Source organism: Callithrix jacchus, chromosome 4, assembly GCF_049354715.1.
Source record: "Callithrix jacchus isolate 240 chromosome 4, calJac240_pri, whole genome shotgun sequence".
NCBI classification, from domain to species: Eukaryota; Metazoa; Chordata; class Mammalia; order Primates; family Cebidae; genus Callithrix; species Callithrix jacchus.
Window position 1 is genome coordinate 85,924,856 of NC_133505.1, and position 25,894 is coordinate 85,950,749.

Here is a 25,894-nt window from a genome sequence, read left to right on the forward strand (position 1 = left end):
CAAAGGTCAGCTAGACAACAGGCACTGTCAAGGGCATCATATGGATCTAAGCATCCTTTTTCCTAACTCCTAAAGAGCACCAAGAAAGACACCAACATCCCTTGCCAATTTCCTTCTCCTTGCCAGTTTGGAGGCTGATAAAAACATAATCTCTTTCTATTAATGCATCTTTCTTATATAACATATGTAAGAAATATATATATATATATATACACATTTTATATATATACAACATATGGCATATAAGTATATATATGGATAACATATATACTTATATGTGTGTGTAATATATATATACTTATATATGGCATATAAGTATATATATGTGTATATATATGGCATATAAATATATATATGTATTTATACTGTGACATGTGGTAGGCATTTAGTAAAAAGTTGTTGAATTCAATTCAGCTCATCACTGGGATGAAGTGGATGCACAATATATATTTCTTATATATCTCAATTGATATATCTTATATAACATATATAAGAAAGATACATCATTATATATAAGTGTGGCAGATATTAGGCTAAGTATTTGGTCAATGAGATATAAGTGGAATTTGCTGGATGGCAGGTCGGGGGCGGCTTTGTGTAATAATTTTGTGTCTTGATAAGGTCGGAATATGGCTAGGACCATCCCTGACTCTCTCTTTTTTCCTTGAATGTGAACACATGGGTGAAGCGTACATCCATTTTCTTTGGAGCAAGAAACATGAGGATGAAAAGCCAAAAGTTAAGGATGTGGAGTGAAAGCCAGAAAGGGCTTCTTATTCATGTTATCACTGAGCAGGTAAGTTAACAATAAGAGCTGCTAATCTTTGGATGATTTTGGTAATGCAAAACAAACTTGTTTAGGTCACTAAGCATATTTTCTATAATTTAGCCTTTTACTTTTTCACCACAAATTTATTTATTTATTTTTTAATTGTAGGGATGGGGTCTCACTATGTTGCTTAGGCTAGTCTCAAACTCCTGGCCTCAACGAATCCTCCTGTCTTGTCCTCCCAAAATGCTGGTTACAGGCTATTCACAAATTGTGTAGAGTGTCCATGTGATAGTAAAAGTGAGTTTATTGAGGATGCATCTAATAGACAGTTGTAAAAGATCGCATATCTGAAAGATAAACATGTGTACTTGAGTTATCTAAGCCAAGACTTAGTTACCTAAGACTGATTGAACCAAGTTTAAAATCGAAGAGTTATTGTCCCCCTCTATCTTTACTTTGACTTGTAGATGTCTGGAAGTCATAGAAGAGTTTAAAATGGGAGATTAATATAAAAATAGTATTTAGGAAAATTGCTTTGGAATTTATAGGGAAGGAAGAATGGAAGGAAAAAGAACAGTGAAAATGAAAATTGTTAAGAGGTTAATGCAAACATGTTATGCCATGCCAGAAATATAATTCTTGATACCTGCTAAAATAATTTAACCTGTAGATCTGGATTTGCCTAACTTTATCAATGTAATAATAGCAGATGCAGATGACAAAAAGTAAAGATTTAAGTCTATTTAAAATGATTTTAATATAGTCAAAGTATTTGCTAATAACTCTTCTAATTAGTCAGAACCACACACTGTTAAATTTATGTAAAATTGCATTGACTGTCTTTATCCCAGTGGTTGCACAATAACTGCTTACTGACTGATGAGCTGAATTGATTTCAACAACTTTTTACTAAATGCCTACTGCATATGTCCCATTTACAAATAATTTAAAAATATCATGCATATAGATACAGCCACCATAACAACCAGTTTTTCTGAGGGTAAATAATACCTTCAGATTTTGTGTTTTATAATTTACATAAACATATATTTGTCAAATTGTGTCTCAATTTTTGCTTCAGAAATGTTAGTGTCTATTCTCATAATACAATATAACCTAACAAATACAAACAGTTATTACACTACTTACATTTTCCTTTCCTTCTTGATACAGAATTTTTTAATAGAATGACATGGCCTGAAGTTCTCAAGGTTGTGGCTGTATATATAAATGAATTGTCTAAAATAATCTTTCGAATCTTCTAAACTGTAAGGTACATCTGAAAGTATTATCCATCCTTAGTATGAGGCAAGTGCTTCCTTGCCTCTTGTTTATATCTACCTTTGCACTAAAGATTATTCTTAATCCTGTTTGGCTCTATCTTCCTGACTGGGCTACACTGTTCACCCCTTTGCATGGCACATCCCATTGTCTTTGTAGTTAGTAGGACAAAGAACTCTTGTGCTTTCAATATGCAGGTGTGAAGAAATTTTATACTGATTTTTTATCCTCTGTGTACCAACATTCAACATTTAACTACCTGTACATCATTGAAAAATATATGAAATCATTGCCTCAGATAGATCTAGGTTTGTTTTTGCTATCAGTTTTCTTTTCAAAGGAAATGACCCACAAGGATTCACTTACAAGCTGGGGTAAGACTGTTGGTGAGTGCTGGTTCCCACAGTTGAGTGAGACTCAATTGAAGAAAGCTAGGAAGAATGACTTACAAGGCAGAGGTCAGGAGGACTAATTACAACTGTAAATATATCTGCATCCATGGCTGTTTTAAGGATATTTCAGCACTCCATAGAATGCATAATCTGGTATGGCTGATTTTTAAGGAGAATATACCTTAAGTATCATAAAACTGCAGGGACTTGCAGCAGACACATTTTAATAGCAGAGACTATAGAATCAGCCCTGAACCTACCCCTACCTGCTCCTGGCAACATTTTCTTAAACAAGAGGTCCACAAAATGAAAAATCCCAATATTTCATTTTCCTTTGACAAAATATACTCTTCAAATTTCGATACACATTTATTTTATTATTCCCTCTGCAAAGCTGCCATGTCAAATTATTAGGACCTAGTAGGTGCACATAAATGAGTAAGTAAATACCATAGGCCATCTCTGTGCTGGATTATTCAAGGTAGCAAAGGTGTGGAAAATCAAATGCTCAGGAGGATGCTCAGGATGATGTTCAGGAAATGGAGCAATACAACATGGCTGATGTATAGGATATACAGAGAGCCAAAGAATAAGATTTATTTAGAAAAATGGATTATGTAAAATTTCATGGGCCATGGGCCTTATTGGCTGTGATTACAACAAAAAGCTAAGGAGCTCTAGGAGTGAAAATAACCTCCTGAATTAGTGGCATGATAAGTGATTGTCAAATAAAGTAAGCACACTCATTCACCTGAAATTTGGTGTAAGTTAAAGGAACACTATCCATAGAGATTAAAGCAGTTATACACATGGATCATTAGTTACACAATTGCTGGAGAAGTTGACTTAACTGCTCAGCTTTGATACTGTGTATGCATGAGAGTGGTCAGCTCTAAAGCTGGGCACATGGGCATTGTCTGATGTAGAGGGATAATCAGGTTGCTCTAGCATATTCTTTCTTGAGAAGGCACAGAACACATTTTACATGGTTTCACGTGTTTATAAAGCTGCATATTGGCAGAAAGTCAGTAGACCTGCTCCACTTAGGAGAACTTCTCAGTGCAATAGTTAGAACTTAGCTGGGCCTTTGGAGCACGGAGCATAGATTCGGTACTTGGGGGCAGCCTGCCCAGTCTCAGCAGGCCCATTACCTTCCACTCCAGGAATAAACAGGTACAGAGTAAGAACAGCTTTGAGTATACGAGCATGCAATAAATGCAATAATGTGTGATAAGCCTGCAATAAACTGCACATTTTAGAGGTGTACAATTTGAAATATTTAGACAGATATGTACATTGTGGTTAATAAAGCATCACCACAATTATGATGATGAGCATATTCATTACCTCCCCCAAATTTCTTATGCCTAGCTCTCCTACCTAACCCTTTCTTCCCAAGGAATCCATGAATTTCTTTCTGTCACTTTGGATTATCTTGCATTTTCTAGAATTTGTATAAATAGAATTATACACTATGCATTCTTTCTTGAAAGTGGGAGAAGTCTGACTTCTCTTGCTCAGCTATAGATACCATATATAAAACATCTTTAGTATGCTAAGGATTGGACAAGACATTCTCTGTTCAACATCTCATTTAACCCTTATACCCCTCTTAGGGAAGTATTGTTATTTTAATTTTACAGACATAGAAACAAGTTTGATCGTTAAAATAGCTTGTTCATTTATTTATTCATTTAACCATTTGTTTTGAACACCTATTATGTGACAAACATGGTAATAGATGGATAGTAAAAATAAATAAATACTTAAGTAAAATTAATAAAGATAAAACAACAAAATAGATGGTATCATGATAGGTATTATCTGGAGAGTTAAAGGAAGGTGCTGGGATCATGTGACTGGGTGGTCTTTCTGATGAGATACCTTTAAGCAGATGTCTGAGCGGTACGGACACACCAGCATCAAGCCAGGAAGAAAGAATGACTGCAAAGTCCCTGAGATTGGGAAGACGTTGGTATGCTGGAGGAATACAATTTAGGGTAGCGTAGGTGGAATGATGAGGACACAGGAAAAGTGTTGGAAGATGAAGTAAGTCAGACAAGTAGGCAGGGGGGCAGATCTTATAAACCGGAGATAGGTTTTAGGTTTTTTTATACTAAGAGTGAAGCCTTTGAAAGATCTTAAGAAGGAAGTAACATTGGCCCATTAATTTTTTGGTTGCTATGTGAAGAATATATTTTAGGGAAGAGGAGAGGGACCAATGAGCAGGCTTCTTGGTATATGAGGAGAGAGCTAATGGTGTTTGGGGCCAGGATGGCACCAACAGAGATGGAGCAAATTGAAGGAATCCAGGATACGTCTAGGAGGTGAGGATCAATAGAATCACATGTGGAATTATGGGACAAGGGAGAAAAAGGAAGATTCACAGATACTTTATTTTTATTGTATTAATAAATTTATATCCTAAAAAATTTTAACATACACAAAAATGGAAGAAATAAAATGAAGCCCAAATATCTCCCATCAAATTGAGTAATTATCAGCATGTTTCTGTATTTGCTTTATCTATCACATCTGTGTGAGTATCTGTTTGTGCTGAAGTATTTTAAAGAGATATCCTTGATATCATGAAATTCACACCTAAATATACAGGGCTGAAGAACTAACTACTAAGTACTATGCTCATTACCTGAGTGATGGGATCATTTGTATTCCAAAACTCTGTCATGCAGTATACCCATGTAACAAACCTGCATATGTACCACCTGAATATAAAAGTGGAAACTAGAAAAAAATTAAAATGTGAGAACATTTTCTTTTATACTTGCAACCTGATTATTATTCTTAACAAAATCGGTAGTAATTTCTTGTATCAATTATTATCTAATCCTACTCAAATTTTCCCAATTATAACAGAAAAATGCCTTTCTAATGTTTGCTTGAATCAGGATTACATAATTTATACTTTGCATTTGGTTGTTAAGTTGCTTCAGTTTCTTTTAATCTAGAACAGATTCCTCCCCTCTCTTTTTTTTCCATGCCATGAGCTGGTTGAAGAAACCAAGCTGATTTTACTGTAGACTGCCTTAAATTCTAAAGACAAGTGATTATTTCCTAACCTGTAAACAAGTTTGGTGAGGTTAAAATAACTCGTTCATTCATTTATTCATTTAATACATTTGTATTGAAAACCTAATATGTTCAAACATGATAACAGACCATGAGAAAGGAGTGTTGACTCATCAGTACAAGGCCTTGTGCTGTTGGAGCTTATATTCCACAGGGAACATGGATAATAAAAATAACTTCTCAAGTAAGTAAAAATGAATAAGAATATGAATTAATATGTAAAAAAAATTTAAAGTTATATCTAAAGACTTAATTAGACTCAAGTTCATCTTTCTTTTTTCTTTTTTTGAGACAGAGTCTTGTTCTGTCACCAGGCACCAGGCTAGAGTGCAGTGGCGCGATCTCGGCTCACTGCAACCTCTGCCTCCCAGATTCAAGCAATTCTCCTGCCTCAGCCTCCTGAGTAGCTGGGACTACACGTGCTTGCCACCATGCCCAGCTAATTTTTGTATTTTTTAGTAGAGACTGAGTTTCACCATGTTGGCCAGGATGGTCTCTATCACTTGACCTCATGATCCACCTGCCTTGGCCTCCCAAAGTGCTGGAATTACAGGTGTGAGCCACCATGCCCGGCCCATCTTTTCTAACAAAAATTCTTTATAGATGTTGTGTGAACTTCATATTACATCATACTGGGGGTCATCATGTCTGATTGTCCCACTTTTGAAGATGGTGATATGGACAGCCTGATCTTCCAGTGGTAAGATGTATTTCCTCTTTTATAACTAGCCATCAATCCATGGGATAACAATGTTACCTCATCAACAAGTTCTATTTGTTTTTTACTGAAAATTAGTTTATATAGTTTATACTAAAATATTTAAGCATTTAGCTTTTTTCTTTTTTCTTTTTTTACTGTTAGTTTCCAGTAGGAAGTTGCTGCCAGAATAATCTCAATGGAGACTAATGAGTTTGTTTTTGGATTTCCTTTTTACGGAGTATAACAATAAACTCATAGACTTTCATATAATATTATTTTCAAAGAACTGCAGTTAAGAGTCTTCTTGATCCCAAGTTAGTTAACAGGGTTCTGATTGGGGTGTGAAGAAAAACTGGCCTCTGATAGAGCAGCAGAGGAAAAAGTGCTATTGGGAGGGTGTTTTATGTTTGTCAGGGTGAAGCAGCTCATAAAGTGACAGGTCTACTTGAAGCCAAAGCTCATGATTTCATTACTCCCAGCTCTTTATAAAATGAAGTGTGAAAGTACTTTCAAAAATAGGAATACTGCTTTTTAGTAATATCCAGCTTTTCTTTACTTTTTTTTTCTTACAAAGAAACATTTAATGGGAGTTTATGAACAGAAGCCGTGTCTGTGTATTGGCCAGTAGTGAGACAAGATGGTGGAACCCAGCACCTTTATCCCTGCCAGACCCCAGATTATAGGCTATAGGGAGGGGCACATGTGCGTTGGAGAAAGGGAATAGGAATTTGTACTTAAGGGTAGGATGTTTGGTAAATATGTGTTCTTACACAAAGGACAGTAGATAAACTAGAAATCTCAGAGGCATTCCCATAGTTTGGGTTAATCAGAAACCAGCATGGTGGATTAGCACCCAAGATGAAATTGCTTTGACCTTCACAATTCACCCCTCTAATCCAGCTGTGACAAGCTCATGCACCCTCCTCTTCTTTAATAGTCTCTGAGCTTTTAGGAAGGGTGTTGAATATGTTGTAGCTTTAGTAGCAACACACTGACAATGAAAAACATCAGGCCCAATGGGATTCCAAATGGGGAAGATTCAAAGGCTTTTGAATCATTTCTAGTCTTCAGAACACTATAACTTCCATTTTCTCAGCAAAACAGTGAGATACATTAATAATTTAGTAGAAATATAATGCACACAAATGTTACAGTCAAAAGAGAAGTATACCAGAATAATAATAAAAAGAACCTATTCCATAAGAAGTCAACTAAAAGCGTCATGAGGAAATTTAAAACCTGCTTCTTTTTTAGAGACTTCTAATAGCCAGGAAATAATTTAGAATTAGCTGAAATTGTATGCAAATAATAAAAATTCAAAACAATGCTCAGGGCTAGAACCTAAATTTTTCTTTCCCCAGTTTTCTCATTTCTACCAAGCATGAATTATAGTAGGACCAATTTATTTGCAAAATAAATTTTGGTCTCATTATATTTGGCCTGGTTATTTGCATAAAGCATATAAAAATGGTAATCAGTTATAAAGGCTCTTTTTAAGTTGGTTTTACCAGAACTTTTATAAGGAATTTCTAAATTGACTTTTTGAAAGCCTTGAGGCCAGAAGCCAAGCCAAGTATTCACCATTAGACTGTGCTTTTAATACCTATACAAATTTCTCTTCTTGAGGTCCCACAGTATCTTGAGGTTTCTGGGCCTGCTAGAAAGTGACATTTTTGGCTGGGTGCAGTGGCTGTCATCTGTAATCCCAGCACTTTGGGAGGCTAAGGCAGGTGGATTGCTTAAGGCCAAGAGTTCGAGACCAGCCTGGACAACATGGCAAAACCCATTTCTACTAAAAAATACAAAGATTAGCTGGGTGTCATGGCAGGTGCCTGTAATCCCAGCTATTCAGGTGGCTGAGGCATGAGAATCGCTTCAACCTGGGAAGTGGCAGTTGTAAGGAGTGGAGATCACACCACTATACTTCTGCCTAGGTAACAGAGTGAGATTCTTCCTCTTAAAAAATGAAAAAAAAAAAAAAGAAAAAGTGATATTATTTATCACAGGTCAGAAACCTTATAAGGGAACCATTTAGACAAGGTACTGGGCCTTTTTTTTCCAAGGGGTTTTTCATTGGCTCTATGAAGTCAATTTCAATTCCTCAATCTGGTCATATCTGAAAACACGCCATTCCAAGCAAAGCCTTGGTAAAATACCAATAGCTGTGATATCAAATAATCCCCAAATCTCAGTAGATTGAAACAAACATCTATTCCTTTCTTATAGTGGAGTCTTTAGCTATGAATTGGCTATGGCTGCTGGCTGCCTTTTCAATTCTACTCCATGTGTCTTCTTCTGAACCCCAGGTTGCTGGAGGGGTCACGATACGGTACAGTCTGGTGGAAGAGGGGAAACAGCAAAAAAGCAGGAGGAAAATGATTATGTCACTTAGATTCCATACATGGTTTACATCACATCTGCCCATGTTCCATTGGCTATAGCACATCATAAGGCCAAGCCCAATTTCAGTGGGGTAGGGATGTATATTCCAATAAAAGACCCTGCAAATCACATGTCAAAGACAGGGAATAAACGTTTTCTTACAGGAAAGAACAAATACTTGACAAAAATTATGCAAGCTATCACTGATTGCCATTATCTAGAGTAACCTTTGTAATAGAAATAGAGATGTGAGTATAGCATTATGCAAATGTAATATCTGAGCAGTCAACATATATGCAGGGTATATAAGAATAAAAAATATAAGGCTACAGTAATCAAAACAGCATGGTACTGGTACCAAAACAGAGATATAGACCAATGGAACAGATCAGAGGCCTCAGAGGCAACACCACAAATCTACAACCATCCGATCTTTGACAAACCTGACAAACGCAAGCAATGGGGAAAGGACTCCCTGTTTAATAAATGGTGTTGGGAAAACTGGCTAGCCATATGCAGAAAGCAGAAACTGGACCCCTTCCTGAAACCTTATGCTAAAATTAACTCCAGATGGATTAAAGACTTAAACATAAGATCTGGCACCATAAAAACCCTAGAAGACAATCTAGGCAAAACCATTCAGGACATAGGAGTAGGCAAGGACTTCATGACCAAAACACCAAAAGCATTGGCAACAAAAACCAAAACAGACAAATGGGACCTAATCAAACTCCACAGCTTCTGCACGGCAAAATTTTTGCAGTTTACCCATCTGACAAAGGGCTGATATCCAGAATTTACAAAGAACTCAAACAGATTTACAAGAAAAAAACAAGCTCATTCAAAAATGGGCAAAGGATATGAACAAACACTTTACAAAAGAAGACATATATGAGGCCAACAAACACATGAAAAAATGCTCACCATCACTGGTCATTAGAGAAATGCAAATCAAAACTACATTGAGATACCGTCTCACGCCAGTTAGAATGGCGATCATTAAAAAATCTGGAGACAACATGCTGGAGAGGATCTCCACTGTTAGTGGGAGTGTAAATTAGTTCAACCATTGTGGAAGACAGTGTGGTGATTCCTCAAGGACCTAGAAATAGAAATTCCATTTGACCCAGCAATCCCATTACTGGGTATATATCCAAAGGACTATAAATCGTTCTACTATAAGGACACATGCACACGAATGTTCATTGCAGCACTGTTTACAATAGCAAAGACCTGGAACCAACCCAAATGCCCATTGATGATAGACTGGACTGGGAAAATGTGGCACATATACACCATGGAATATTATGCAGCCATCAAAAATGATAAGTTCATGTCCTTTGTAGGGACATGGATGAACCTGGAGAACATCATTCTCAGCAAACTGACACAAGAACAGAAAATGAAATACTGCATGTTCTCACTCATAGGCGGGTGATGAACAATGAGAACACATGGACACAGGGAGGGGAGCACTACACACTGGGGTCTATTGGGGGGAATAGGGGAGGGACAGTGGGGCGGGGGAGATGGGGAGAGAGAGCATGGGGAGAAATGCCAAATGTGGGTGAAGGGGAGGAAGGCAGCAAATCACACTGCCATGTGTGTACCTATGCAACTATCTTGCATGTTCTTCACATGTACCCAAAAACTTAAAATGCAATAAAAAATAAAAAATAAATATTAGCAAGTCCAATGGAGCTTAAAGGAGAAAAAAAAAAAAGATTTCCGATGTAATACATAATATACCAGAAAGGATTATGAAATGTTTATTTTATTATTATTTTTGCAGTGAATCTATCTTTATTCCTTTTTTTATTGCATTTTAAGTTTTGGGGTACATGTGAAGAACATGCAAGATTGTTGCATAGGTACACACTGGCAGTGTGATTTGCTGCCTTCCTCCCCATCACCTATATCTGTCATTTCTCCCCATGCTATCTCTCTCCAACTTCCCACCCCATGCTGTCCCTCCCCTATTTTCCCCATACAGACCCCAGTGTGTGATGCTTCCCTCCCTGTGTCCATGTGTTCTCATTGTTCAACAGCCACCTATGAGTGAGAACATGTGGTATTTGATTTTCTGTTCTTGTGTCAGTTTGCGGAGAATTATGGTTTCCAGGTTCGTTCATGTCCGTACAAAGGACATGAACTCATCGTTTTCGACGGCTGCGTAGTATTCCATTGTGTATATGTGCCACATTTTCCCGTCCAGTCTATCATCGATGGGCATTTGGGTTGGTTCCAGGTCTTTGCTGTCATAAACAGTGCTGCAATGAACATTCGTGTGCATGTGTCCTTATAGTAGAATGATTTATAATCCTTTGGCTATATACCCAGTAATGGGATTGCTGGATCAAATGGAATTTCTATTTCTAGGTCCTTGAGGAATTGCCGCACTGTCTTCCACAATAGTTGAACTAATTTACACTCCCACCAACACTGTAAAAGTGTTCCTATTTCTCCACATCCTCTCCAGCAGCTGTTGTCTCCAGATTTTTTGATGATCAACATTCTAAGTGGAGTGAGGTGGTATCTTAATGTAGTTTTGATTTGCATCTCTCTAATGACCAGTGATGATTAGCATTTTTTCATATGTTTGCTGGTTTCATGTATGTCTTGTTCTGTAAAGTGTCTGTTCATGTCCTTTGACCACTTTGAATGGGCTTGTTTTTTTTCTGGTAAATCTGTTTTAGTTCTTTGTAGATTCTGGATATCATCCCTTTGTCAGATGGGTAGATCGCAATTTTTTTTTCCCATTTTGCTGGTTGCTGATTCACTCTAATGATTGTTTCTTTTGCTGTGCAGAAGCTGTGGAGTTTGATTAGGTACCATTTGTCTGTTTTGGCTTTTGTTGCCAATGCTTTTGGTGTTTTGGTCATGAAGTCCTTGCCTACTCCTATGTCCTGAATGATTTTGCCTAGGTTTTCTACTAGGGTTTTTATGGTGGTAGGTCTTATGTTTAAGTCTTTAATCCATCTGGAGTTAATTTTAGTGTAAGGTTTTAGGAAGGGGTCCAGTTTCTGCTTTCTGCACATGGCTAGCCGGTTTTCCCAACACCATTTATTAAACAGTGACTCCTTTCCCCATGGCTTGTTCTTGTCAGGTTTGTCAAAGATCGGGTGGTTGTAAATTTGTGGTGTTGCCTCCGAGGCCTCTGATCTGTTCCATTGGTCTATATCTCTGTTTTGGTACCAGTACCATGCTGTTTTGATTACTGTAGACCTGTAGTATAGTTTGAAGTCTGGTAGTGTGATGCCTCCAGCTTCGTTCTTTTTGCTTAGAATTGACTTGGCTATGCGGGCTCTCTTTTGGTTCCATATGAAGTTTAAGGTGGTCTTTCCAGTTCTGTGAAGGTCATTGGTAGCTTGATGGGGATAGCATTGAATCTTTAAATTGCTTTGGGCAGTATGGCCATTTTCACAATATTGATACTTCCTAACCATGAACATGGAATGTTTCTCCATCTGTTTGTGCCCTCTCTTATTTTATTGAGCAGTGATTTGTATTTCTCCTTGAAGATGTCCTTTGTGTCCTTTGTTAGTTATATTCCTAGGTATTTTATTCTCTTTGTACCAATTGTGAATGGCAGTTTATTCTTGATGTGGCTCTCTTTAAGTCTGTTATTGTTGTATAGGAATGCTTGTGATTTTTGCACATTGATTTTGTATCCTGAGACTTTGCTGAAGTTGCTCATCAGTTTCAGGAGATTTTGGGCTGAGATGATGGGTCTTCTAGATATACAATCATGTCTGCAAACAGAGACAATTTGGCTGCCTCCTTTCCTATTTGAATACCCTTTATTTCTTTTTCTTGCCTGATTGCTCTGGCTAGAACTTCCAATGCTATATTGAATAGGAGTGGTGAGAGAGAGCATCCTTGTCTAGTGCCAGATTTCAAAGGGAATGCTTCCAGTTTTTGCCCATTCAGTATGATATTGGCTGTTGGTTTGTCATAAATAGCTTTTATCTTTTTGAGATAGGTTCCATTAATACCTAGTTTATTGAGGGGTTTTAGCATAAAGCTGCTGAATTTGGTCAAATGCCTTCTCTGCATCAATTGAAATAATCACATGGTTTTTGTCTTTGGTGCTGTTTATGTGGTGAATTACGTTTATAGACTTGTGTACCTTGAATCAGCATTGCATCCCCAGGATGAATTCTTCTTGATCATGGTGAATAAGCTTTTTGATGTGCTGTTGCAATCAGTTTGCCAGTATTTTATTGAAGAATTTTGCATCTATGTTCACCATGGATATTGGCCTGAAGTTTTCTTTTCTTGTTGAGTCGCTTCCAGGTTTTGGTATCAGAATAATGTTGGTTTTATAAAATGATTGGGGAAGGATTCCCTCTTTTTGAATTGTTTGGAATAGTTTCATAAGGAATGGTACCAGCTCCTCTTTGTATGTCTGGTAGAATTCGGCTGTGAACCCATCTGGACCTGGGCTTTTTTTGGGTAGTAGGCTCTTAATTGCTGCCTCAACTTCAGAACTTGTTATTGGTCTATTCAGGGTTTCAGCTTCTTCTTGGTTTAGGCTTGGGAGGATGCAAGTGTCCAGGAATTCATCCATTGCTTCCAGGTGTACTAGTTTATGTTCATAGAGTTGTTTGTAATAATCTCTGATTATGGTTTGTATTTCTGTGGAATCTGTGGAGATATCCTCTTTATCATTTTTTATTGCATCTATTTGATTCTTCTCTCTTTTCTTTTTTATTAATCTGGCTAGTGGTCTGTCTATTTTGTTGATCTTTTCAAAAAACCAGCTCCTGGATTTGTTGATTTTTTTGAAGGGTTTTTTGTGTCTCTATCTCCTTCAGTTCTGCTCTGATCTTAGTTATTTCTTGTCTTTTGCTAGGTTTTGAGTTTTTTTGATCTTCTTCCTCTAGCTCTTTCAATTTTGATGATAGGGTGTCGATTTTAGATCTCTCCTTGCTTCTCATGTGGGCATTTATTGCTACATGTTTTCCTCTAGACACTGCTTTAAATGTGTCCCAGAGATTCTGGTATGTTGTGTCTTAGTTCTTGTTGGTTTCAAAGAACATCTTTATGCCTTCATTTCATTGTTTATCCAGTCAACATTCAAGAGCCAGTTGTTCAGTTTCCATGAAGCAGGGTGGTTCTGAGTTAGTTTCTCAATTCTGAGTTCTAACTTGATTGCACTGTGGTTTGAGAGACGGTTATAATTTCAGTTCTTTTGAATTTGCTGAGGAGTGATTCACTTCCAATTATGTGGTCAATTTTAGAGTAGGTGTGATGTGGTGCTGAGAAGAATGTATATTCTGTGGATTTGGGGTGGAGAGTTCTGTAAATGTCTATTAGGTTTGCTTGGTCCAGGTCTGAGTTCAAGTCCTGGATATCCTTGTTAATTTTCTGTCTGGTTGATCTGTCTAAATTGACAATAGGGTGTCAAAGTCTCCCACTATTATTCTGTTGGAGTCTAAGTCTCTTTGTAAGTCATTAAGAACTTGCCTTATGTATCTGGGTGCTCCTGTATTGGGTCCATACATGTTTAGGATCATTAGCTCTTCTTGTTGTATCAATCCTTTGACTATTATGTAATGTCCTTCTTTGTCTCTTTTTGTCTTTGTTGGTCTAAAGTCTAGTTTATCTGAGATAAGAATTGCAACTTCTGATTTTTTTGCTCTCTATTTCCTTGGTATATCTTCCTCCATCCCTTTATTTTGATGCTTTGTGTATCATTGCATGTGAGATAGGTTTTCTGGATACAGCACCCTGATGGGTTTTGGCTTTTCATCCAATTTGCCAGTCTGTGTCTTTTGATTGGTGCATTTAGCCCATTTACATTTAGGGTTAATATTGTTATGTGTAAATTTGATACTGGCATTTTGATGCTAGCTGGCTGTTTGTCCCATTAGTTGGTGCAGTTTCTTCATTGTATTGATGTTCTTTACCGTTTGGTATGTTTTTGGAGTGGCTGTTACTGGGTATTCCTTTCTACGTTTATTGCCTCTTTTAGGAGCTCTTGTAACACAGGTCTGGTGGTGATAAAATCTCTGAGTACTTGCTTGTTAGTAAAGCCTTTTATTTTTCCTTCACTTATGAAGCTTAGTTTGGCTGGATATGAAATTCTGGGTTGAAAGCTTTTTCTTTAAGGATGTTGAATATTGACTCCCATTCTCTTCTGGCTTGTAGGGTTTCTGCTGATAGATCTGCTGTGAGTCTGATGGGCTTCCCTTTGTGGGTAATCTGACGTTTCTCTCTAGCTGCCCTTAGCATTCTCTTTCATTTCAATCCTGGTGAATCTGACCGTTATGTGCCTTGGGTTGCTTTTCTTGAGGAATATCTTTATGGTATTCTCTGTATTTCCTGTACTTGAATATTGGCCGTCCTTGCTAGGTTGGGGAAGTTTTCCTGGATGATATCCTGAAGAGTATTTTCCACCTTGGATTCATTTTCTCCGTCACATTCAGGTACATCTATCAAATGTAGATTAGGTCTTTTCACATAGTTCCATATTTCTTGGAGCCTTTGTTCATTCCTTTTTACCCTTTTTTCTCTAATCTTGCCTTCTCATTTTATTTCATTGAGTTGATCTTCGACCTCGGATATCCTTTCTTCTGCTTGGTCAATTTGGCTGTTGAAACTTGTGTATCCTTCATGAAGTTCTCGTGTTGTGTTTTTCAGCTCCATCAATTCACTTATATTCCTCTCTAAGTTGTTTATTCTTGTTAGCATTTTGTCAAATCTTTTTTCAAGGTTCTTAGTTTCTTTGCATTGGGTTAGAATATGTTCTTTTAGCTCACTGGAGTTTCTTATTACCCATCTTCCGAAGCCTGATTCTGTCAATTCATCACACTCATTCTCCATCCAGCCTTGTTTCCTTGCTGGTGAGGAATTGTGATCCCTTTTAGGAGGAGAATTGTTCTGGTTTGGGGTGTTTTCATCCTTTTTGCACTGCTTTCTTCCCATCTTTGTATATTTATCCACCTGTCATCTTTGTAGTTGTTGAGTTTCAGATTGGGTCTCTGAGTGGACATCCAGTTTGTTGATGGTGAAGTTATTTCTTTCTGTTTCTTAGCTTTCCTTCTACCAGTCTGGCCCCTCTGTTGTAGGACTGCTGAGGTCCACTTCAGGCTCTGCTTGCCTGGGAATCACCTGCAGTGGCTGCAGAACAGTAAGGATTGCTGCCAGTTTCTTCTTCTGCTATCTTTGTACCTGAAGGATATCTGCCTGATGTCAACCTAGAACTCTACTTTATGAGGTGACTCTTTGGATATATGGGGGTCAGGGAGCTGCTTGAGGAGACAGTCTGCCCTTATATGAGCTCAAGTGGTGAGCTATGAGCTCTGTTGTTCATTCAGAGCTGCTGGGCAGGTACGTTTAAGTCTACTGCAGCAGAACTCATAACCCCACCCCCCCGCCCTTTTTTCCCCAGGTGCTCTATATCGGGGAGTTAGGGCTTTATTTATGAGCTTCTGTTGTGCTCCTGCCCAGCGAGGAGGCAGTCTAGTTACTGTCTGCCTGCAGAGGCTTTGCTGAGCTGCTGTGGCCTCTGCCCAGCTGCCATGTGAGCTTCCCTGCAGTCCTATTTATACGGGTATAGTTAGAACTGCCTCAGCAATGGCAGCCCACCTCTGTAATGACAGACTCTCTCTGTAATGACAGGCTGCCTTGGCAATGGTGGGCTGCTTCAGCAATGGCGGACTACCTCTGTAGTGGTGGAGTGCCTCGGTAATGGCAGATGTCCCTCCCCAACAGAGCTGGACTGTCCTGGGTTCAGCTGTGCTTGCTGTGAAACTCTCAATCCAGATCATTTCAGATTGCTGTTTTTTTTTGTGGGGATGGGACCAGCCAAGCCTGATCACCTGGCTCCCTGCCTCAGAGCCTTTCCTTTTCTTTTTTTTTTTTTTAAGTTGAATCATCAACTGCCTCCCAGGTGTTCCAGTAACCTATTAAAAAGGCTCTGGGATCTTTGTGATTTCCCATGTGGTGACCCACTGCACTGGCTGAAACAGACACACTGAGATTTGTGGTGTTTTTTTGCCTGGGAATCTCCTGGCCTGGCTCCCTGTTTCAGTCCTCTTTTTAATCAGGTGAATGGGTAACTCTGTCTCCCCAGAGCTCCAATCACCAACTAAAATGGCACCCACACCCCTGTATTTTGTATGGAGAACCACTGCACCGGGGCACCGGCCAAAACAACCATGCTTGCTCAAACAGCCATGCTGGCCGAAACAGCTGCGCTGGTGACCCGTGGGGCTCCTCCACCTGGGAATCTCCTGGTCTGTGGGCAATAAAAATCTGTCTGGAAATGTGGTGTCCACTTACCCTCTACGCTTCCACTGGGAGCTGCAATCCTGAGCTGCTCCTAATCGGCCACCTTGGATCCATCCTTTATTATTATTTTAAAGGGTCTGTGTGTGACAGTTTAACTTTTTGTACCCACAGAGGCATTCTTAATTCTTTATTCAATACCTAATTGCTCTTAATTTACTCACAATTCTAAGAGGCAGATTAGAAGTAGAATGTTGTAGGTTTTGGTAGTCATGGAGCACTCTGGAGGCAGTCACAAAATGAAGAATCAACAGAAAAGAAGTCGTAAGAGTAACTAAATCAAGGATAAATAAAATATCAGGAACTGGAGCTATTTGGGAGGGTTAAGGAACAAATGATTTTGTACAACCTAATGCCTCTTTGCATGCAATAATCTTTTATTTCACCGTTAGTGCTCTGTCTTCTTGTCTGCCACAAATTACATTCCCTTTCCCACAAGAGAAACATGCATATATAAAAATCAAGTGCATTTAGTTCCTGTTTTCAGAAAATCACTATTGTATTGGATATAAGTATATATCAGTATGGACAGGCCAAGTTATTCTGTAGGAACAAGTAACTCCCAAAATTTTGGTGGATGAAAATAAGAAAGGTTTATTTCTTTTTCATGCTTCATTTCCAGTGTGTTTAAGTGGGTATTGGGGGCTCTGCTCATTATAGTTGCCCACAGCCTCTGCCAATGACATCTTCCTGTGAACACATGCTCTACAGTGTTCACTGTAGAGCAGCAAAGGGAAGATGCTGAGTCATCCATAGGCCCTTAAAGCTCCTGCCTGGAAGTGCTACATGTCACTTCTCACATTTCATAGTCAAAGCAAATCACAAAACCACTTCAAGGGGCAGGGAAAAACACAGAGCCTTTCAAGGATGTGGAAATATAATTTCCTGTACGCCCAAGGGGAAAATTTAGAGATATTTAGTGAATGGCATTAATGGCCAGACTTATTGGACCACAATGTGAAAAACAGTTTATGCACATACCACAGTGTGGTCCTCTATGTCTGAGCCTCCTGACAATATAGAACAACTTTGTTGGATAGCCTGCCTACCTCTGAGCAAGGGGATATTCTTATGTCCCCTGTATCTATGTTGACTGTTTAGATAAAATATTTGCATAAGGTTCTGAGGAAATGAGATACCGTGTTGGTGAGATTTGATGAGATATGACAGATAAAAAGAAGTAGTGTGGGGTGTGCGATGGGTGAATCCTGTGAACATCCTCAGCTCTGGGGAGGTTGCAAGTTCCTAATGTGGTGAGGATTGTAGTATTCTTCCTGCTTTATTTAGAGCGTTAGGTATCTCTTCCTGTTCTTCCAGCTTTCTTTAGAGTTAGGTATTCTGCAAGCTTCTTGTATTTCCCTCTCCCCTCCATTTTCATTTTCTTCTTTTAATACTGCCTAGATCAGCTGGTTCTTCACTCTCAGTGGGAATTGGGGACTCTGCTCATTATAGTTGCCCACAGCCTCAGATTCACACTGCTGCTTTGTTTTTCCACAAGCAGAACCCAAGAAAGGCTTTGCTTATATTTCTTCTTTTAATGTTGCGTTGTGACATGAGTATTTGGGCTCACATGCTATGGCATGGATTCGTAAAGGAATATACTCATACATCAGGTACAATCTACCTGACCCAATTTCACTTTAACTTTGTGAAGGGTGACTTTGAAATCGGAATTGGATGCAGAGGGTGCCATAGAGGTCAACACTGTGAACATAAAAAGGGAAGGAGTGGTTCTGCAAGCACAGATGAGATTTTGAGAAGCAGAGCTACAGGTAATTAGCACATGGCTCCCTAGAAACAAAGGTAAAATGAGTAGACCAGGAATATACTCTGTCTCTTGAGAGCAAAACCTCACAATCAGCACTGGTTCTTCCACAAAGGGTGTTTCTGGGTCATTTTTCTTTCCAACCACAATTAGTCATATTTGTTTTTTACTTGGTGACCTGACAGAAGATTGGCCACACACTACTGAGGTATGTGAATTTGCTGAGCTGGAAGGTGCTGCTGCTCATATGCGTGACCCACCCCACTCTTAAGGATCTATACCGTCTGTGTAATAAAGCTGTGGGATTCTCAGGCAAGAAATATTGTGGAGGTAATGGGGTGAGTCTTGATATCTCTTAAATAAAAAGTCAGGGCTGTAGACCTCATGGCCTCTGATCATCCATAGAGACCTGGATGGAGCTGAGTATTGTTTGTAAGACACTGGCTTCTGTAACTATCTTTCCAGATGGGTCCCAAGGAGATGAAGGCCCAGAAGATCTTAAAAATATGTGTATGAATTTGTCTTCAAGACCACACAGAATCAGGAGCCTCTCCCTATACTACACTGTCAGACCAGGTCCTCCAAAGTTGACTTAGGCCTTTCCATGCTTTTCAGAGGCATTTGTGATCCATTCTGCAGTCTGGTCCTGGCTAGTCCTTTCTTGTTTATGCCCAACTTGTCCTTCTTAATGACTTTTCATTGTGGTTTGAGCTTTCCTGCCCATAGAATTGCCCATCAATTTCAACACATTATTCTGATTCTAATTATCCTTTAGAATTGGGCTTTGACCTCATGTTGTCTATGAATCCTGTCTAATCACTCCTGCTGAAAAATGTCTTGCCTCATATTTCCTATTTTACACAGAGACCATTCCAGCTTCCCCTCCCATTTATTTCCTGCACATGGAAACATCCTGCATTTGACATTGTGAGTGTATCTCATACTCCCATGAGTAATATCCTTAAAGACCAAGACATATGTGTGGGAAGTGAGAGAGAAAGTGTAGAGATATAAAGATATTTTACATTCTTTTATGTATTTAAGTTGTCAGCCTGGGTTACCCCACCTAATAAAACATAAATATTATATCACATCTTCAAATTCAGGCGTCCCTCCAAGATTTCTACAAATTCTGGAAGGTTTATAGCCTCCTTCTCATAGTTACCCTCACTACTATTTCCTGTTGGTCTGAATCTCACACATGAGATAAGACTTTACCTTGTCTCAGCTTTGAACCTACCTGACATGGAAACTACTCCTGTTCTTGAATTTTCCTGAGGATATGGTTCATGTATGGCATTCACAGTAGCAGATTATATTGAAGTCTTATAGTGCTTAGACTCCTTTTGCACCATGTAGTGAAAATAGCATACTAGATATTTCTTAGCATCACTGTTATTTCAGTATCAGTCAACTGAGAAATTTCTCACTAGCTCACTCCACAAGACATGCAGTGTGATATGCCCCAGAGGACTGGATCCCTTCCCTTTCTGCATGTCTTCAATCCAACATAAATCTCCCATTCTCCAATTCTCCTTGATTTTTTAACAAACATTTAGCTATCTCTTACCACATTTCTAACCACATGCTAGGTGTCTTGTCTTTCATGACCCAAACACAGTAGCAGGTTAAGAAGGCAAACTAAAGAGAAGGCCATTGACATTGGAGATCGAGCATGCTACCTATTATCTCAATTGCATCAGGGGTAGGTGGGACTCAGTAATTGTTCTTTTAAATAACAAACCTTCAGCCAGGTGGTGGCTCCCGCCTGTTATTTCAGCACTTTGGGAGGCTGAGGCAGGTAGATCACCTGAGGTCAGGGATTTGAAACCCTGTCTCTACTAAAAATACAAAAATTAGCTGGGCATGGTGGCAGGCACCTGTAGACCCAGGTACTCTAAAGGCTGAGGTGAGAGAATCTCTTGAACTCTGGAAGCAGAGGTTGCAGTGAGCCGAGATCATGCCATTGCACTTCAGCCTGGGCAACAAGAGCAAAATTCCATCTCAAAAACAAAAAACAAACAAAACCCAAAAATGACAACAAAAAACAAATCTTCTAGTCATTCTGATATATTTGTATCCAACTTACAAGAATATGGCATCTTTTTTTGGGCACCAAGCATAGTGATTTTCACAAAGTAGATATTTGATGTCTATATATTGGATGAAAAACAATTGCAACAACAAAATCCAAGGTACTTCCCTGCTCAGATGAGAGGCTGTGGCTCTGACAAAGCTCTGGGTCTCTCTCACCTGCCCCATCATTCCCACATCCTTTCCTAGCCTCCAGATTTCTGTCTATTGTTGTTATCTGGTTGTCATTTAATCCCCAGAAAAAGTTTATCTTATAAAGGTGTAAAAAAAAAAGTTTATCTTATAAAGGTGTAAAAAAAGTTTATCTTATAAAGCGTGTGTAGCACTCCTTTTGGCTTCTCTTCTCCACCACCTACCGAAAACAGAAAATCAAGATTCAAAGTAAAACAGCTAAATATTTAAGTATGAAGAAATATTTAGCCAGAGGTCCTGCCAATTGTCCCTTAAATGCCACTTGTTAAGTGGCTTCATGTATTGTAAGCCAGCATCACTTTGGGTTTTTGTTAAAAATGCAGAATATCACAATCTATGAGGATTCTTAGTGCATTCTAAATAAGCTCCTTGAGGGATTCTTATGCTTAAAAGTGTGAGAGCTATAGTGTAAATGCATCCTCATACCCATGTTTCAGAGAAAAGAAGATTCTTCCTTTAGCACTAGTACCTCTTCTGTCCTGACCCTTCTGCCTTCATTATGGCAGGAAAAGATTAGTTCATTATGCCATATTGACAGCCAAATACATTTCTGTTTTATTTTCATGTTGGCTTCAATAAACTATTATTTTTTATGGAATATATCAATTAGACTTATTCATCATAAACAGATTTCTGAACACAACCACTTATATTGTAAACTTATCTAACACACCCCTTTTTCTGATAAGTAGCTAAAGAGGAAACACAAAGCATATACATTTGCTGGCATTTTAAATTACAGAAGAAAATGCAACAGGAAGTAACTTCAGCTGGAATGTGACTTGCAACCAGATGTACTTACTGAACAGGGCATACCTGGTGTGAGCTTGGGACACGTGAGTGGAACCTTCAATGGTTAGCCACCTCTGCTGCCTTTCAGACTTATGCTTTCTTTAGAGGCAAGTTCCTGGACCCTTGGAACTATGGGAATTTAATGCTGATGCCAGCAGAAAAAACACCACCCTTCCAGTTCCCTACAGCTACTGCCTGATTCTCTTGAACTGCAGCAGAACTCTCCTCCTCTGCAAATCCTGACCCCGCTGAGTGTGTGAGCTCTGGCAGAGTATCCAGGGTAAATTGGCACACACTCCCTCCTGTCTGTTTGGGTGACTCACTGTGTTCAGAGCACATTTTCCCTTCATTGACTGCCAGCTATAGCTATTGGCTCACTCATTCTCTTTGGAACAACTCAGCACTCCTGTGCTAATGCAGTTGCTTGAACTGATGTACAATTGTGTGGAGTCCTGCAGAAAAACATAAAACTCTGCTGAAGGCTGAGACCTGTCTCATTTACCAGGACATCAGACAAAGATGCTTATCTTTGTCTACTTGTTGCTAACATACTCATCTTATCTGTGGCCCTCTTATTGCTTTCCAGCGTATAGAAACCTCACAAACTGCAAAGACTCAAAAGTGCCAGTGGTCAGGATATCAAAGACGAATGTGTTTCCTTTTATCTGTATCTTAAGATGAGAAACTAAAGGCTTGCATATGTGGAAATATAGGCAATTTCTCTCCCTTTCCTGCTATTCTCAGCACTTGTGTAGTTTGGAGTGTATTAGCTGAGCCTTGTATATAGACATAGATTTCACGTAAGTTAACTATCTTCCTATATAAGCCACTACCTTCATTAAAAGCAGGGAACCATTCTCTTTTGTGTCTACTCCAGAGCCTGGTTATAGGTTGAGTTCAATGCATCCTTAGAAAGGCTTGTTGAAAAACTGAATGGGGCAAACTCTCATAGAAAAGCAGAGAGTGTTGAAGGAAGGGCTATTTTGCCAGTCATCTTAATTTTTTCCACACAATTTCTGCACATCAAAAGAAGTCTTCAGTTATTCTTGGAGAGAAAAAATGCATAATAAATCAGTCTGCAGTAACCTAATTTCACCTCATGGGTTAGACAAATAGCCAGAATTGAGTTTTAAAGAAAAAGTGTCTGTGAGAATCTGGGCACACGACGGAGGCTGGGTATTTTATGTGAATTTGTCCATGTGCAATGAATGTCTTAATTTTTCCAGTTAAAATGGTTAAGCTCTTGGACTCTGGAGTTAGAGATTTGAAATGGATTTCTGTCTAGGCCACATATAAATGGAGTGAATATGTGTGACACCACTTAACCGCTTTAAGCCTCAGGTGCTTCACATATCAAGCATATGTAATAGAAATCCCTCATGGAGTTGTGGTTAGAGTTAAATGAGACAATTGATGTCATGTGCTTAGCCAGATAACTAATATATAGTAATTAATAAATGACAGTTATTATTACTAATGGTGTTTGATTACATGTGGACATTGAGGGATGGGGCAATTGAGACTTACATTCATATATTAATTTGTTTCTAATATTGACCTGAATTTCTATGTAGTTCACTGTGAGAAAAAAAGAAAAAAACATCACCTCTCATGAAAAAAGCAAAGCTAAATATCAATGTCACTAATCATCAGGAAAATGCAAATCGTAATCATAATGAGATATTAGCTTCCTCTTGTCAGGATGACTATTGTTTTAAGAAACATACAAAATATCAGAAGTGTTGTTGAGGATGTGGAGAAATTGGAACTTTTGTACAGTGTTAATGGGAATGCACAGTGGTGCAGCCACTATGGAAAATAGTGTGGAAATACAAAAACTAGAACTGCTGTATGATCCAGTGATCTCATTTCTGGGTATTTATCCAAAAGAATTAAAACTAGAATTTCAAAGAGATATTAGCACTCCTGTGTTCACTGAAGCACCATTCACAGTAGCCAAGATGTGGAAACAATCCAAAAGTTTGCTGACAAGTGAATAGATAAAGAAAATGTGATATATATGCAGAACATAATACCATTCAGCCTTTAAAAAGAAGGAAATTCTTTAATATGCAGTAACGTACACGAACCTTGAGAACAGGTAGCACAATAAACCAACCACTGAAAGACAAAGGCTGCATGATTCCATTCATGTGACATATCTAAAATAGTCAAATTCATAGTCAAAGAAAGCCATGGTGTTACCAGGTACCGGTGGCAGGGGTAAATAGGGAATTACTAATTACTAGGCATAAAGCTTTGGGCAAGCAAGATGAATCTGGAGATCTGCTGCACAATGTTGCACCTATCATCAACAATATACTGTATGCTTAAAAATGTGCTGAGGGTAGATATTATATTAAATATTCTTACCACTTTAATAATTGTCTAAAACCTTAAATTAAAATTAAATAGAAGTATTCGGTACACTCTCATTGGCCTATTGTTAATGCTTCACCTTGTGGAAAGTTGGCAACATGAGAGTTTTATGGAAAGAGAATCGTTCCATCACTTTTATTTCCAAATATGTAACTGATTCTTTCAAAGGTTGAATGTCAAGCTTATGTAACTGCATGGAATTACTCGATGATTTGAGTGATTCCAATTCATCATGACATCTTGGATCCAGAAGCCGTTTCTGAAGCCATCCCAAATAGATAAAGATCATCTACTGTCAATAGAACTGGGATTTCAGTAAGAAAAATTGGCAGAAGATGCATTTTTCATGTACTTCCGTAGTTTTTGAGGGTTGTTCCATACTGAGCTATGAGAGTATTGATTTTACCCCAATGGCTTCCATATTAGAAAAGATGTAAGAAATATACTTACTAATTGCATATTTTAAGTCTTCAAGATATATCTAGGACAAAGCAATATTACAGCAAGAAGCTTTGAACTTTCTGGAAAAATCAAATTTTATTTTTCCAATTGAGATATCACAAATAATATTGAACATGTCTTAAACAACTTCAAATCAAAGATAATACATTTAAGACAATAATAAAATTGTCCACGATACCCTTTGGGAATAATCTTGGAGAAAACTATTCTTCATTAAAAATGGATATTGCTGAACAAAACAAATATAATGCAGAGGCACTTGCTTACTTTACATTGATCAGTGAACTCTATTTGACCTTCAATTTAAGGACACATAGCAGGAAAGCTGTCTGGAATACCCCACCCTAAACAGTGGATGAATTTGTTACATCTCTGAGTAAAGAATGCCTGAGCATCACTACTTGATAGAGGAGGAAAAACAAAAATAGTTCAAGCCGTTTTTATTCAGGAAAAGTTCAATTTTTAGGTTCATCCTCAAAACACTGAAGTTGAAGAGACTTGGAGCTCGCTGACTTAGTGGTATATTTCAGTTATGAATAATAAGAGATGAAGCATTTGTTACTATTGTAAAAACCTGATAAGCTCTATTCCACAGTGACTCAAAACTCTGCTGAGTTAATACTTTTGGAACAAGACTGATCTTGGCTTGAAATTACACTGAATCAAGTGGACACTTTTTAGACCTTATCTTACTTGACTGCTCTGCACACTTTGACATTGTTGGCTGAACTCTTCTCTGTGAAACTCTTCAGCTGAGCTGAACTCTTCCTTGGCATCTGAGATTCCTCACTCTCAAAGAGGTTCTCCACTCTACCTTGTGATGACTTGTGACCAATCTCTTAAAAGTTGGTCTTGCTGAGATTTTGTTGTGATCTTGTTAGAATTAAACACTAAACACATAGTCTTTTGGTGATGTCATCTATTTATGAGATCAACTACTACATATAGGGTAAAGAATTTAAAAATCAATTATATTCTGAGACCAAAATCTCTATTTCCAACTCCTTACTAGATATTTTTGCTTGGATGTTCTTCTGCTACCCAACATTTAATGGGTCTGTACTGAACTCATTATGCTCTACTGTGCTTCTCCTATTCTTCCTGTTTCCATGAGTGCTACCACCTAGATGCCTCATTCAAAAACCATTCTTGACTCCACCTTCATTGTTCCCCATAAATAATCTCAAAGACTGTCTATATTCTAATCCTCTCTCATCTTCTCCATCTCTGGTCATATTCATTGTCAGTGTCTCAGTTCAGTCTCCCATTGTCTGTCTCTTGATCACTGCCTTCGACTC

General features: G+C 38.4%; 1 long non-coding RNA gene across 1 annotated transcript; it reads left to right on the forward strand.

Moving 5' to 3' along the window:
- Positions 1-276: 276 nt before the first annotated feature.
- Positions 277-25,497, forward strand: LOC108591232 (uncharacterized). The gene is made up of 2 exons (XR_001911089.4): positions 277-796; positions 21,656-25,497. It is a non-coding gene; the product is annotated as an uncharacterized LOC108591232 (long non-coding RNA).
- Positions 25,498-25,894: the final 397 nt, after the last annotated feature.